At 50.0% G+C, this 16,662-nt stretch overlaps 1 protein-coding gene across 1 annotated transcript in view; it reads right to left on the reverse strand.

The window, feature by feature from the left end:
- Window positions 1–15,090, reverse strand: part of LOC106560892 (janus kinase and microtubule-interacting protein 3) — an 89,557-nt gene extending 74,467 nt beyond the window's left edge. Inside the window, exon 1 of the mRNA XM_082978768.1 lies at window positions 14,702–15,090. The gene's annotated coding sequence lies outside the window, so the exon portion shown is untranslated. The remainder of the gene's footprint in view (window positions 1–14,701) is intronic.
- Window positions 15,091–16,662: the final 1,572 nt, after the last annotated feature.

The raw sequence follows: 16,662 nt of genomic DNA on the forward strand, positions 1-16,662 counted from the left end.
GCCAGTACTGTCACATAACAGATGTGACTTTTCCCTTACAAACCCTGACCTCTGACAGAGCAGGAGAGGAGGAACACAGAGAGCAATAAAGGAGGAGGACAGGAGGGATGTGAGCTGCACACTAATGACTGTATCTTTTGGATTTATTTAACCCTTATTTTACCAGGTCAGTTGACTGAGAACCCATTCTCTTTTACAGCAACGACCTGGGGAGGGGGCTGTAAACTGGGGCGACAGGAGCCTAGTGGTTCGAGTGTTGGGCCAGTAATCAGCAGGTAGCCTAGTGGTTAGAGTGTTGGGCCAGTGACCGAAAGGTTGCTAGATCGAATCTCAGAGCTGACAAAGTAAAAATCTGTCATTAGGCCCGTCATTGTAAATAAGAATTTGTTCCTAACTGACTTACCTAGTTGAATAAATAAATAAAATGATTAGGTGATGGTTTGAGGCCAAGATTGGGAATTGGCACCCTATCTTGTGTGCTACTTTTGGCCAGAGCCCTATGGAGCTAGTAGTGCTATAGGGAATAGGGTCCTGGTCTAAAGTAGTGCACTATATAGGGAATAGGGTGCCATTTGGGACACAACCACTCTGGATACCTAGTCTAACACACTAACACCTCTGATCACACAGGTACCTAGTCTAACACCTGATACCTAGTCTAACACCTGATACCTAGTCTAACATCTGATTCCTAGTCTAACACCTGATACCTAGTCTAACACCTGATACCTAGTCTAACATCTGATTCCTAGTCTAACACCTGATACCTAGTCTAACACCTGATACCTAGTCTGATACCTAGTCTAACACCTGATACCTAGTCTAACACCTGATACCTAGTCTAACACCTGTTAGCTAGTCTAACACCCCTGAACACACTGTTAGCTAGTCTAACACCTCTGAACACACTGCTAGTTAGTCTAACACCTCTGAACACACTGTTAGCTAGTCTAACACCCCTGAACACACTGTTAGCTAGTTTAACACCTCTGAACACACTGTTAGCTAGTCTAACACCTCTGAACACACTGTTAGCTAGTCTAACACCCCTGAACACACTGTTAGCTAGTCTAACACCTCTGAACACACTGCTAGCTAGTCTAACACCTCTGAACACACTGCTAGCTAGTCTAAAACCTCTGAACACACTGTAAGCTAGTCTAACACCTCTGAACACACTGCTAGCTAGTCTAACACCTCTGAACACACTGTTAGCTAGTCTAACACCTCTGAACACACTGTTAGCTAGTCTAACACGCCTGAACACACTGTTAGCTAGTCTAACACCTCTGAACACACTGCTAGCTAGTCTAACACCTCTGAACACACTGTTAGCTAGTCTAACACCTCTGAACACACTGTTAGCTAGTCTAACACCCCTGAACACACTGTTAGCTAGTCTAACACCTCTGAACACACTGTTAGCTAGTCTAACACCTCTGAACACACTGTTAGCTAGTCTAACACCCCTGAACACACTGTTAGCTAGTCTAACACCTCTGAACACACTGTTAGCTCATCTAACACCTCTGAACACACTGTTAGCTAGTCGAACACCCCTGAACACACTTTTAGCTAGTCTAACACCTCTGAACACACTGTTAGCTAGTCTAACACCTCTGAACACACTGTTTGCTAGTCTAACACCTCTGAACACACTGTTAGCTAGTCTAACACCCCTGAACACACTGTTAGCTAGTCTAACACCTCTGAACACACTGTTAGCTAGTCTAACAACCCTGAACACACTGTTAGCTAGTCTAACAGTTGTCAGTTGGTTTTTCATAGCCGAGCATTCAGAGGTTGAGACAGCAGGTGCAGTAGAGAGAGAGATGCATGTGTGTGTGTGTGTGTGTGTGTGTGTGTGTGTGTGTGTGTGTGTGTGTGTGTGTGTGTGTGTGTGTGTGTGTGTGTGTGTGTGTGTGTGTGTGTGTGTGTGTGTGTGTGTGTGTGTGTGTGTGTGTGTGTGTCAGGCTAGCTGATACAGCGTTTGTTTAATGAGCATGTCTCCCTGGGATCCTGTCGTAGGAGGAAGGTTCCTCATTTTATATTTATTCATACTGCCAGCTATGCAAGCATTTAATATTACTGTACTGTACCGTACCAACTAAAACTACACATCTAAACTACAGACAGAAATACAAGCATATTACCCTGACAGCAGAGGGGAAGAGAAAATCATCTGTCACAACCTAAACGTCCCAGGCACCAGCATGCTTCTCTTGGTTAGGTGAGAAGAGAGAGAGGTGTGTTTTGTTTGTCATTATAGTTGAACTATGAATACAAACCTTAATCCCAGCTTGACTTATTTCCAAAGCCATAACCCTGGTCTACACTCTTAGAAAAAAAGGGTTCTTTGGCTGTACCCGTATGAGAACCCTTTCGGGTTCCAGGTAGAACACTTTTGGGTTCCATGTAGAAAAGGGTTCTACATGGAACCCAAAAGGGTTCTACCTCATGGCTTGGTTTTTGCTCTGTCATGCACTGTCAACTGTGGGACCTTATATAGACAGGTGTGTGCCTTTCCAAATCATGTCCAATCAATTGAATTTACCACAGGTGGATTCCAGTCAAGTTGTAGAAACATCTCAAGGATGATCAATGGAAACAGGATGCACCTGAGCTCAATTTCAAGTCTCATAGCAAAGGGTCTGAATACTTATGTAAATAAGTGTCACGAATCCCACCGAAGGTGGCTCCCCTGCCTGTTCGAGCGGCGCTCGTTGGTCGTCGTCGCCGGCCTACTAGCCACCGCTGATCCCTTTTTCCTTTTCTGTTTGTTTAGTCTTATTGGTTGCACCTGTTCCCTATTGTGTTCTTGATTTGTGTTTATTTAAGTCTGCTTAGCCCGCCCAGGTTTGTGCGGGATTACGTTTACTGTTGTGTTTATTTTGGATGTGCTGGCTTACGCCTTGTATTCTCTCTCCGGACTGTTTTGCCCATTGTACTGGGTTGGTCATTTGTTTTACGCGCCCGTTGGTTTTGGCGTTGACCGTTTTGTGCCGGGAAGAATAAAGGTCGTTATACTTCACCTCTGCTCTCTGCGCCTGACTCTACCACCACTCCTAGTATCCCGTGACAATAAGGTATTTCTGTTTCTAAAAACCAGTTTTTGCTTTGTCATTATGGGACATTGTGTTTATATGGCTGAGGATTCTTTTTAATTTAATCAATTTTAGAATAAGGCTGTAACGTAACAACGTTTTGAAGGCACTGTATTTGTTAGAGAAATGACGCAGGGCACCTATTAGATTCACCGATTTGCTCTGAATATACAGTATTTGTCAGACCATTGGCTAAGGTAAAGTGATATCCCTGGCTTATGAAGTCATCAGTCTACAGTTCAGGTGAAAGTGCATGACTCCTGTTAACCTGTTCTTAACCACCTGTTCCCATGTATTATGGCACACAGCGTGATGCTACACTTCCCAAAAAACACAGCGTGATGCTACAATTAAAAAAACACAGCGTGATGCTACGCTTTACAAAAAACAACGTGATTGAGAAATAGAAAAAGGTAATATATATATATATATATATATATAACTATTTTAGATAACTACCAGGTACACTGAAACTGTGTACAACTGAATAAAATGGAAACGTGTCACCAGCAACACATTATGTACTGTCACGATTCCCACCGACGGTGGCGCCCCCTCCTGCTCGGGTGGCGCTCGGCGGTCGTCGTCACCGGCCTATTAGCTGCCACCGATTCCCTTTTGCTTTTCCCTTTTTTTATTTTGTGACACCTGTGGTCAATTAGCCATTAGAGGGGCTATTTAGTTTAGCTGGCCCGCTCCTGTTCGTGCGGGATTAATGATTGTTTCTTGTGTGACGGCTTGTGTTCATGTCGACGTTGTTGTACGCCGCATGTATTTTCTCCCCTGTGTGTGGGAACATTTGTTTTTTTTGGTGAGTGTATATTAAAAACACCACTACCCTGTGTTCGCTGGTTCCTGCGCCTCATTCCTCCTCCACAATTACCAAGCCCTAACAGAATCCCGCACCACGATAGAAGGCATGGAATCAGCGGGAGCAGCGGCCACTCCTCTGCCCTCGATGGAGGAACGCGTACTCCACCACACGACAGTCCTCCATTGCATCGGATCGGCAATGGACCAGATGATGGAGAGGATGGACAGATGGGAGAGAAGTGGTATCCTCTCTCCACCTCCACCTGCCCCGATACAGCCATCTTCGCCTCCCATGACGTCTGGCTCTGGCGCGCTTCGTCTGGCGCTCCCGAGGGAGTACGATGGGGCGGCGGCTGGGTGCCAGGGGTTTTTGCTCCAGCTTGAGCTGTACCTGGCCACCGTTAGACCTGCTCCCACGGGGGAGGAGAGCGTGAGTGCCCTCGTTTCCTGCCTGACGGGCAGAGCTCTGGAGTGGGCTAATGCGGTCTGGAACGGTCCAGACTCGGCGAGGGACCACTACCCGGAGTTCACCCGCCGCTTTCGGGCCGTGTTCGACCACCCTCCGGAAGGAAGAGCGGCGGGTGAACGGCTGTTCCACCTCAGGCAGGAGACGAGGAGTGCCCAGGACTTCGCGCTGGACTTCAGGACCTTGGCTGCTGGGGCGGGGTGGAACGACAGGGCCCTCATAGACCACTACCGCTGCAGTCTCCGGGCGGACGTCCGCAGGGAGCTGGCCTGTCGGGACACAGCTCTGTCCCTGGACGAACTGATAGATATGTCCATACGACTGGACAACTTGCTGGCTGCCCGCGGGCGTTCGGAGAGGGTCCTGCCCGTTCCACCCCCGTGCACCCCCGCCCCTACCCCTATGGAGGTAGGGGGGGCCGTGCCAAGGGGCACCGGAGGAGGTGGCTCCTCCTGCACCAGCTGTGGTCGGAGAGGACACACGGCCGACCGGTGCCGGAGGAGCCAGTCTGGGAGTCGAGATGGTAGGCAGAACACTTCTCGGTTACCTCAGGTGAGTCAGCACCAGATTCACCCAGAACCCCCTGTTGGTCATGTGTTTTTACCTGTTTTGTTTACTAAATTTTTTCCCTCTTCCCAGCATAGGGCGCTAGTCGATTCAGGCGCAGCTGGGAATTTTATGGACCGTGGACTTGCCATTAAGCTGGGCATTCCGCGGGTGCCGATAGATTCTCCTTTCCCCGTGCACTCCCTAGATAGCCGACCATTAGGGTCAGGGCTAGTCAGGGAGTCTACGGTGCCACTGGACATGGTAACGCTGGGGAATCATAAGGAACGCATTCGTTTTTTCCTTATTGACTCGCCTGCGTTTCCGGTGGTGCTGGGGTCCCCTGGCTGGCTGGTCACAATCCCCGTATTTCGTGGAAACAGGGGGTTCTCCAGGGGTGGTCAGAGGAGTGTTCAGGTAGGTGCCTAGGAGTTTCCATAGGTGCCACGTCGGTGGAGAGTCCAGACCAGGTGTCCACCGTGCGCATTCCCCCCGAATACGCCGATTTGGCGATCGCTTTTTGTAAAAAGAGGGCGACTAAATTACCACCTCATCGACAGGGGGATTGTGCGATAGATCTCCAGGTTAACGCTGCGCTTCCCAGGAGTCACGTGTACCCCTTGTCACAGGAGGAGACGGCGGCTATGGAGACATATGTCACGGAATCCCTGGGACAGGGGTACATTCGGCCCTCCATCTCACCCGCTTCCTCGAGTTTCTTTTTTGTGAAGAAAAAGGAGGGAGGTCTGCGTCCGTGCATTGATTACCGAGGTCTAAACGCTATTACGGTGGGGTTTAGTTACCCACTACCTCTCATCGCTACGGCGGTGGAATCATTTCACGGAGCGCAGTTCTTCACAAAACTGGATCTCAGGAGCGCGTATAACCTGGTGCGTATCAAGAAGGGAGACGAGTGGAAAACCGCCTTTAGTACCACATCGGGCCATTATGAGTACCTCGTCATGCCGTATGGGTTGAAAAATGCTCCAGCCGTCTTTCAATCCTTTGTTGACGAGATTCTCAGGGACCTGCACGGGCAGGGCGTGATTGTATATATCGATGACATTCTGATATATTCCGCCACCCGCTCCGCGCATGTGTCCCTGGTGCGCAAGGTGCTTGGTAGACTGCTGAAGCATGACCTATACGTTAAGGCTGAGAAGTGTGAGTTTTCCAAACGAGCCGTCTCCTTTCTGGGTTATCGCATTTCCACCACGGGGGTGGTGATGGAGTGTGACCGCGTTAAGGCCGTGCGTAATTGGCCGACTCCAACCACGGTGAAGGAGGTGCAGCGGTTTTTAGGCTTTGCCAATTACTACCGGAGGTTTATCCGGGGTTTTGGCCAGGTAGCGGCTCCCATTACCTCACTGCTGAAGGGGGGGCCGGTGCGTTTGCGATGGTCGACGGAGGCGGACGGAGCCTTCAAGAAATTGAAGACGCTGTTCACCGACGCACCCGTGTTGGCGCACCCGGACCCGTCTTTAGCGTTCGTAGTGGAGGTGGACGCATCCGAGGCTGGGGTGGGTGCCGTGCTATCACAGCGCTCGGGTGCGCCATTGAAACTCCGCCCCTGCGCTTTCTTTTCGAAGAAGCTCAGTTCGGCGGAGCGTAACTACGATGTGGGGGACAGGGAGTTGCTAGCAGTGGTTAAAGCTTTGAGGGTGTGGCGGCACTGGCTTGAGGGGGCTAAACACCCCTTTCTCATCTGGACCGACCACCGAAACCTGGAGTACATCCGGGCAGCGAGGAGACTGAATCCACGTCAGGCGAGGTGGGCCATGTTCTTCGCCCGGTTTAGGTTTACCATCTCCTATAGACCGGGTTCCCTAAATACTAAGGCCGACGCGCTGTCCCGTCTCTATGACACGGAGGACCGGCCCATCGATCCAACTCCCATCATTCCAGCGTCTAGGCTGGTGGCACCTGTGGTATGGGAGGTGGACGCGGACATCGAGCGGGCATTGGTGTTGGAACCTGCGCCTGCGCAGGTGCCCGTGGGGCGCATGTATGTGCCGCTCGGTGTTCGTGATCGTTTGATTCGGTGGGCGCACACGCTACCTACTGCGGGTCATCCTGGTGAGGCGAGGACAGTGGGGAGTCTAAGGGGGAAGTACTGGTGGCCCACCTTAGCTAAGGACGTGAGGGCCTATGTCTCTTCCTGTTCGGTGTGTGCCCAGAGTAAGGCTCCTAGGCATCTACCAAGAGGGAAGTTACAGCCCCTCCCCGTTCCACAACGACCATGGTCGCACCTGTCCATTGACTTCCTGACAGATCTTCCCCCCTCTCAGGGGAACACGGCGATTCTGGTGGTTGTGGATCGGTTCTCTAAGTCCTGCCGTCTCCTCCCATTGCCCGGTCTCCCTACGGCCCTGCAGACTGCGGAGGCCCTATTTACCCACGTCTTCCGGCACTACGGGGTGCCGGAGGACATTGTCTCTGATCGAGGTTCCCAGTTCACATCCAGGGTCTGGAGAGCGTTTATGGAGCGGCTGGGGGTCTCGGTCAGTTTGACCTCCGGTTATCACCCCGAGAGCAATGGGCAGGCGGAGAGGGTGAACCAGGAGGTGGGCAGGTTCCTGAGGTCGTATTGCCAGGACCGGCCAGGGGAGTGGGCGAGGTATATTCCCTGGGCTGAGTTAGCCCAGAACTCACTTCGCCACTCCTCTACTAACATATCACCCTTTCAGTGTGTGTTAGGTTACCAGCCGGTCCTGGCACCATGGCACCGGAGTCAGACCGAGGCTCCTGCGGTGGAGGACTGGGTCCAGCACTCCAAGGAGACCTGGAGAGCCGTCCAGGACTCACTAAAGGAGGCCAGTGCGCGGCAGAAGAGGAGTGCTGACCGCCACCGCAGTGAGGCGCCCGTGTTCGCACCGGGAGACAGGGTCTGGCTCTCGACCCGGAACCTGCCCCTCCGCGTGCCCTGCCGGAAGCTGGGGCCGCAGTGTGTGGGGCCCTTCAAAGTCCTGAGGAGGATAAACGAGGTGTGTTATCGGTTGCAACTCCCTTCCTATTACCGTATTAACCCCTCGTTTCATGTGTCTCTCCTCAGGCCGGTGGTAGCTGGTCCCCTTCACGAAGATGAGGTGCCGGAGGTCCCTCCGCCCCCTCTGGACATCGGGGGGTCCCCGGCGTACAGCGTAAGGGCCATTCTGGACTCGCGACGCCGGGCGAGGGGCCTACAGTACCTCGTGGACTGGGAGGGGTACGGCCCGGAGGAGAGGTGCTGGGTGCCGGCGGCGGACGTCCTGGACCCATCTATGTTGAGGGAGTTCCACCACCTCCGTCCGGATCGCCCTGCCCCTCGCCCTCCGGGTCGACCTCGAGGCCGGTGTCGGCGCGCTGCGGGAGCCGCGCGTCAGGAGGGGGGTACTGTCACGATTCCCACCGACGGTGGCGCCCCCTCCTGCTCGGGTGGCGCTCGGCGGTCGTCGTCACCGGCCTATTAGCTGCCACCGATTCCCTTTTGCTTTTCCCTTTTTTTATTTTGTGACACCTGTGGTCAATTAGCCATTAGAGGGGCTATTTAGTTTAGCTGGCCCGCTCCTGTTCGTGCGGGATTAATGATTGTTTCTTGTGTGACGGCTTGTGTTCATGTCGACGTTGTTGTACGCCGCATGTATTTTCTCCCCTGTGTGTGGGAACATTTGTTTTTTTTGGTGAGTGTATATTAAAAACACCACTACCCTGTGTTCGCTGGTTCCTGCGCCTCATTCCTCCTCCACAATTACCAAGCCCTAACATGTACACAGAATAACTACGCACCTCGGGACTAGAATTTCCTCCATTATTTTTAGATATCACCTGGGACTAAACTGAAATTGTCAAGCTGCAGGTCCCAGGTTAATTCAGATATTCAACAACACAAAAAAAGCACGTTTTATTTCTTCTCTTCTGTTTCCCTGCTCTCAGCATTTCTGAGTCCCAGTATACTCTTTAAATAATGATTAGCAGTAGGTAATCCTAGACTGACATGGATTTGGGATGGGAATTATTCAAATAACGCAGATTTAGGCAAATTAAATTAAATTACCCTTCGAATGGTACAACCCTCGGTTAATACCCAAAGTAACATGACACTGTAACGCCCTGGCCATAGAGAGGGGTTTTTTGTTCTTTATTTTGGTTAGGCCAGGGTGTTACATTGGGTGGGCGTTCTATGTTCTTTTTTCTAGGTTTTGTATTTCTTTGTTTTGGACCGTGTGTGGCTCCCAATCAGGCACAGCTGAAGTTCGTTGTTGTTGATTGGGAGTCACACATAAGGAGCATGTGTTTTCTTTGGGTTTTGTGGGGGATTGTTTCTGTTTAGTGTTTTGCACCTGACAGGACTGGTTGGCTGTCGGTTTCCTTGTTTTGTTTTTGTATAGTGTTCTTGCTGGAATTAAATTGAAAGATGAACACTAACTCCGCTGCACCTTGGTCTTCTTCCGACGACGGCCGTTACAGACACCTTGAGATTAAATAAAACTATATTGGAAAGACCCAGAGAGAAACATAAACACATTGCCAAACTAACATATGAATGAATTTAACTAGCCATCTAAATGTAATGAATTTAACTGTTGAATCAACCAAAATATTTCCTCTGTTCTGAATGAGTCCAGGTGATTAAACTCCCCAAATGCATTGATAGTTTCATGACAACACTTGTAACTACACCACCACAGTGACCACAGAGTTGTTCTGTAATAAGGGTGACTAACTACCTCACCACAGAGACCACAGAGTTGTTCTGGAATAAGGGTGACTAACTACCTCACCACAGTGACCACAGAGTTGTTCTGTAATAAGGGTGACTAACTACCTCACCACAGTGACCACAGAGTTGTTCTGTAATAAGGGTGACTAACTACCTCACCACAGTGACCACAGAGTTGTTCTGTAATAAGGGTGACTAACTACCCCATCACAGTGACCACAGAGTTGTTCTGTAATAAGGGTGACTAACTACCTCACCACAATGACCACAGAGTTGTTCTGTAATAAGAGTGACTAACTACCCCACCACAATGACCACAGAGTTGTTCTGTAATAAGGGTGACTAACTACCTCACCACAGAGTTGTTCTGTAATAAGGGTGACTAACTACCCCACCACAGTGACCACAGAGTTGTTTTGTAATAAGGGTGACTAACTACCCCACCACAGTGACCACAGAGTTGTTCTGTAATAAGGGTGACTAACTACCTCACCACAGTGACCACAGAGTTGTTCTGTAATAAGGGTGACTAACTACCTCACCACAATGACCACAGAGTTGTTCTGTAATAAGGGTGACTAACTACCCCACCACAGTGACCACAGAGTTGTTCTGTAATAAGGGTGACTAACTACCTCACCACAGTGACCACAGAGTTGTTCTGTAATAAGGGTGACTAACTACCCCACCACAGAGACCACAGAGTTGTTCTGGAATAAGGGTGACTAACTACCCCACCACAGTGACCACAGAGTTGTTCTGTAATAAGGGTGACTAACTACCTCACCACAGAGACCACAGAGTTGTTCTGTAATAAGGGTGACTAACGACCTCACCACAGAGACCACAGAGTTGTTCTGGAATAAGGGTGACTAACTACCTCACCACAGTGACCACAGAGCTGTTCTGTAATAAGGGTGACTAACTACCTCACCACAGTGACCACAGAGTTGTTCTGTAATAAGGGCGACTAACTACCTCACCACAGAGACCACAGAGTTGTTCTGGAATAAGGGTGACTAACTACCTCACCACAGTGACCACAGAGTTGTTCTGTAATAAGGCTGACTAACTACCTCACCACAGAGTTGTTCTGTAATAAGGGTGACTAACTACCTCACCACAGAGTTGTTCTGTAATAAGGGTGACTAACTACCTCACCACAGAGTTGTTCTGTAATAAGGGTGACTAACTACCTCACCACAGAGACCACAGAGTTGTTCTGTGACCAAACACACTTATTTGGTCTGTGTCAGTGTCCTCTCCTATTCTAATAGCGCTGTCTGGATGAACCCCAGCCTTACGTATCTGAACACATGACAACAACAACAAGATCAATGTATTAAGATGATGGATGTGACACTGAGAAAGGTACCTCCCCCACGTGCCCCAAAAGAAGGATTCCAGAAGAGTGATCTGAGCAACCTAATAGACATGGAACTCCCTGGAGCGTTGTAGGACCTGCAGTAAAACAGCAGCTTTAACTGTCTCTGCACACATGAACATACCCTGAACAAGTACAGTACGTTTCAACTGTCTCTACACACATGAACATACCCAGAACAAGTACAGTACGTTTCAACTGTCTCTACACACATGAACATACCCAGAACAACTACAGTATGTTTCAACTGTCTCTGCACACATGAACAACTACAGTATGTTTCAACTGTCTCTACACACATGGACATACCCAGAACAACTACAGTATGTTTCAACTGTCTCTACACACATGAACATACCCAGAACAACTACAGTATGTTTCAACTGTCTCTACACACATGAACAACTACATCCGATCCTCGTTTGTTAAGTCAAACGACACCGCTGGTCCTGCTCACATTGCCCTACCCTATACTTTGACCTCTTTCTCCCCTCTCTCTCCAGATGAAATCTTGCGTCTTGTGACGTCCGGCCGCCCGCCCAACAACCTGCCCGCTTGACCCTATCCCCTCCTCTCTTCTCCAGACCATTTCCGGAGACCTTCTCCCTTACCTCACCTCGCTCATCAACTCATCCTTGACCGCTGGCTACGTCCCTTCCGTCTTCAAGAGAGCGAGAGTTGCACCCCTTCTCAAAAAACCTACACTCGATCCCTCCGATGTCAACAACTACAGACCAGTATCCCTTCTTTCTTTTCTCTCCAAAACTCTTGAACGTGCCGTCCTTGGCCAGCTCTCCTGCTATCTCTCTCAGAATGACCTTCTCGATCCAAATCAGTCAGGTTTCAAGGCTGGTCATTCAACTGAGACTGCTCTTCTCTGTGTCACGGAGGCTCTCCGCACTGCTAAAGCTCTCTCTCCTCTGCTCTCATCCTTCTAGACCTATCTGCTGCCTTTGATACTGTGAACCATCAGATCATCCTCTCCACCCGCTCCGAGTTGGGTATCTCCGGCGCGGCTCACTCTTGGATTGCATCCTACCTGACAGGTCGCTCCTACCGGGTGGCGTGGCGAGAATCCGTCTCCGCACCACGTGCTCTCACCACTGGTGTCCCCCAGGGCTCAGTTATAGGCCCTCTCCTATTCTCGCTATACACCAAGTCACTTGGCTCTGTCATATCCTCACATGGTCTCTCCTATCATTGCCACGCAGACGACACACAATTAATCTTCTCCTTTCCCCCTTCTGATAACCAGGTGGCGAATCGCATCTCTGCATGTCTGGCAGACATATCAGTGTGGATGACGGATCACCACCTCAAGCTGAACCTCGGCAAGACGGAGCTGCTCTTCCTCCCGGGGAAGGACTGCCCTTTCCATGATCTCGCCATCACGGTGGACAACTCCATTGTGTCCTCCTCCCAGAGTGCTAAGAGCCTCGGCGTGACCCTGGACAACACCCTGTCGTTCTCCGCTAACATCAAGGCGGTGACCCGATCCTGTAGGTTCATGCTATACAACATTCGCAGAGTACGACCCTGCCTTACACAGGAAGCGGCGCAGGTCCTAATCCAGGCACTTGTCATCTCCCGTCTGGATTACTGCAACTCCCTGTTGGCGGGGCTCCCTGCCTGTGCCATTAAACCCCTACAACTCATCCAGAATGCCGCAGCCCGTCTGGTGTTCAAACTTTCCAAGTTCTCTCACGTCACCCCGCTCCTCCGCACACTCCACTGGCTTCCAGTTGAAACTCGCATCTGCTACAAGACCATGGTGCTTGCCTACGGAGCTGTGAGGGGAACGGCACCTTCGTACCTTCAGGCTCTGATCAGGCCCTACACCCAAACAAGGGCACTGCGTTCATCCACCTCTGGCCTGCTGGCCCCCCTACCTCTGCGGAAGCACAGTTCCCGCTCAGCCCAGTCAAAACTGTTCGCTGCTCTGGCACCCCAATGGTGGAACAAGCTCCCTCACGACGCCAGGACAGCGGAGTCAATCACCACCTTCCGTAGACACCTGAAACCCCACCTCTTTAAGGAATACCTTGGATAGGATAAAGTAATCCTTCTAACCCCCCCCCCCCCCCCCCCCCCCCAAAAAAAAGATATAGATGTACTATTGTAAAGTGGTTGTTCCACTGGATATCATAAGGTGAATGCACCAATTTGTCAGTCGCTCTGGATAAGAGCGTCTGCTAAATGACGTAAATGTAAATGTTTCAACTGTCTCTACACACATGAACAACTACAGTATGTTTCAACTGTCTCTACACACATGAACAACTACAGTATGTTTCAACTGCCTCGACACACATGAACAACTACAGTATGTTTCAACTGTCTCTACACACATGAACATACCCAGAACAACTACAGTATGTTTCAACTGTCTCTCCACACATGAACAACTACAGTATGTTTCAACTGCCTCGACACACATGAACAACTACAGTATGTTTCAACTGTCTCTACACACATGAACATACCCAGAACAACTACAGTATGTTTCAACTGTCTCTACTCACATGAACAACTACAGTACATTTTCCGAAAACACAACATAGGAAACGTGCAATGGCTCAAAGTACATAATATGCAGTGTCATTCTATTCAACTCTGGAAAGACCATCAAATTGTCAGAGACTCCAGTCACCCAAGTCATAGACGGTTCTCTCTGCTACCGCACGGCAAGCGGTTCCCGGAGCGCCAAGTCTAGGACCAAAAGGCTCCTTAACAGCTTCTACCTCCAAGCCATAAGACTGCTGAACAATTCATCAAATGGCCACCCAGACAATTTACATTGACACCCCCCCCCCCCCCCCCCATTTGTTTTGTACACTGCTGCTACTCGCTGTTTATTATCTATGCATAGTCACATTACCCATACCTACATGTACAAATTACCTCAACTAACCTGTAACCCCACACATTTACTCTGTACCGGTACCCCCTGTATATAGCCTCGTTATTGTTATTTTATTGTGTTACTTTTTATTATGTTTAACTTTAGTTTATTTGGTAAAAACTCTTCTTGAGCTGAACTGTTAGTTAAAGGCTTGTAACTAAGCATTTCACGGTAAAGTCTACACTTGTTGTATTCGGCGCATGTGACAAATAACGTTTGATTTGATTTGAACATACAAATTGCAGGCAGTTTTGGATCTCGCACCTGTCAAAACAATTACATCATGCTCTGGCTGACAGAGACTGGAGCGACCCGACCAACATCTCTGGCTGGCTGGGCCCATATTGTTTTACATAGAGAGAGAGAGATGCTGCGGCAGCTTCTACTAACAGAGAGGTTTACCACAAAACAAGGCCCACATACATCCTCATTACCATTACACTGAAGAACTACAAGCTATCTGACAGACACACATCACAGTCACAGATACACATCACAGTCACAGATACACACCACAGACACAGATACACATCACAGTCACAGATACATATCACAGTCACAGATACACCACAGTCACAGATACACCACAGTCACAGATACACATCACAGTCACAGATACACACCACAGTCACAGATACACACCACACATACAGAAATACAGATAGCAGAAGGTATACAACAGCTCCACCCTGCAGCATTCTCTGACATACCTCTACCTCTATCTCTCTCTACCTCTCTCTCTCTACAACAGGAAATCAAACAAGCGTATGATTAGAGTTAGACCAACCTTAAAACCATGATCCAGTTTGTGACGTGAACGCTGTCTGTCTGTCTGCTCCCTTGCCTGCCTTAGCTAGGGAACTGTGCTAGAATCGCCATTTTCTGCTATGAGCTGTGGCACATGCTCCTAAAATGAACACAGAACAGTCTTCTGCATGTCTATCTCTCTAGTCTCGCTACCGTACAGCCAGATCTGCTTCCCTGAGTCACAGCCCTCATCTCTCTCTCGCTCTCTCTGCTAATGGAGTATAATGATGGGAGGCTGCCTGCATGCAATCCCTAGCTAACTAGCCTCCACATCCAGCAGCACCCACAATCCCTAGATAACTAGCCTCCACATCCAGCAGCACCCACAATCCCTAGCTAACTAGCCTCCACATCCATCAGCACCCACAATCCCTGAAATAATGCAGGCAGAGAGAGGATAATGATTCATCACAAAAAGGGAGGAGGCAGAAAAGAGGAGAGAGGGAAAATCCAGTTGAGATGAAGGAAGAGACAGAGCAGGATTGTGATGCTTACCGTGAACACACAGCCCTCCCTGGTGGAGAGAGGGAACCAGGCAGCCGGTAGGAGACAGGAAGCAGAGGAGGAGGAGGAGGTGCTGGTGCAGGAGGCTGTCGCTGCAGGTGCGTGCGCACACCACACACACGCATATGCGTGGGTGTGTGTGTGCTGCGTGCCTAGCCAGTGATGCTCTGTGTTGTATGCTGTGTGCTGTGAGCTGTGTGCTGTGAGCTGTGAGCTGTGTGTTGGGAACTGTGTGCTGTGAGCTGTGTGCTGTGAGCTGTGAGCTGTGTGCTGTGAGCTGTGTGCTGTGAGCTGTGAGCTGTGTGCTGTGTGCTGTGAGCTGTGTGCTGTGTGCTGTGTGCTGTGAGCTGTGTGCTGTGAGCTGTGTGCTGTGAGCTGTGTGCTGTGAGCTGTGTGCTGTGAGCTGTGAGCTGTGAGCTGTGTGCTGTGTGCTGTGAGCTGTGAGCTGTGTGCTGTGAGCTGTGAGCTGTGTGCTGTGAGCTGTGTGCTGTGAGCCGTGTGCTGTGAGCTGTGAGCTGTGTGCTGTGAGCTGTGAGCTGTGAGCTGTGTGCTGTGTGCTGTGAGCTGTGAGCTGTGTGCTGTGAGCTGTGTGCTGTGTGCTGTGAGCTGTGAGCTGTGTGCTGTGAGCTGTGAGCTGTCAGCTGTGAGCTGTGTGCTGTGTGCTGTGTGCTGTGAGCTGTGAGCTGTGAGCTGTGTGCTGTGAGCTGTGAGCTTGGCTCTCCTTCTGGGGGATGTGTTGGTTGCCAGTCTCTGCCTGCCTCCATGCAGCCTCCATCAGGCTCTAGTCCAGCTCCAGACACCCCCTGGCCACTGCAGGGTCAGGGCAGCTCCACTCCTCCACAGCACACAGACACGTCACTACAGAGAGAGAGAGGGGGACCCACCTTGAGCAATATGGATGTTTATTTATTTATAGTATCACAATAATGAGGAATGTTGAGGGAGGAATCCGTTTTTGTATCTCACCATAAAGAGCGAATTTGACCAGAGATGTCACTGATTTCATATGTGGAAGTAGCCAAGGTGTATTCATCCAGGGCTGTGTTATTATCTGTTTACATGTCTTATCTGATGGAGGATACAGCGGAGGGAGGGTGTCATTGTGATGGAATACTGATGGAGGATACAGGGGAGGGAGGGTATCATTGTGATGGAATACTGATGGAGGATACAGCGGAGGGAGGGTGTCATTGTGATGGAATACTGATGGAGGATACAGGGGAGGGAGGGTGTCATTGTGATGGAATACTGATGGAGGATACAGCGGAGGGAGGGTGCCATTGTGATGGAATACTGATGGAGGATACAGCGGAGGGAGGGTGCCATTGTGATGGAATACTGATGGAGGATACAGCGGAGGGAGGTGTCATTGTGATGGAATACTGATGGAGGATACAGCGGAGGGAGGGTGTCATTGTGATGGAATACTGATGGAGG

The sequence above is a fragment of the Salmo salar genome, chromosome 01 (genome assembly GCF_965601325.2).
Source record: "Salmo salar chromosome 01, fSalSal1, whole genome shotgun sequence".
Lineage (NCBI taxonomy): Eukaryota > Metazoa > Chordata > Actinopteri > Salmoniformes > Salmonidae > Salmo > Salmo salar.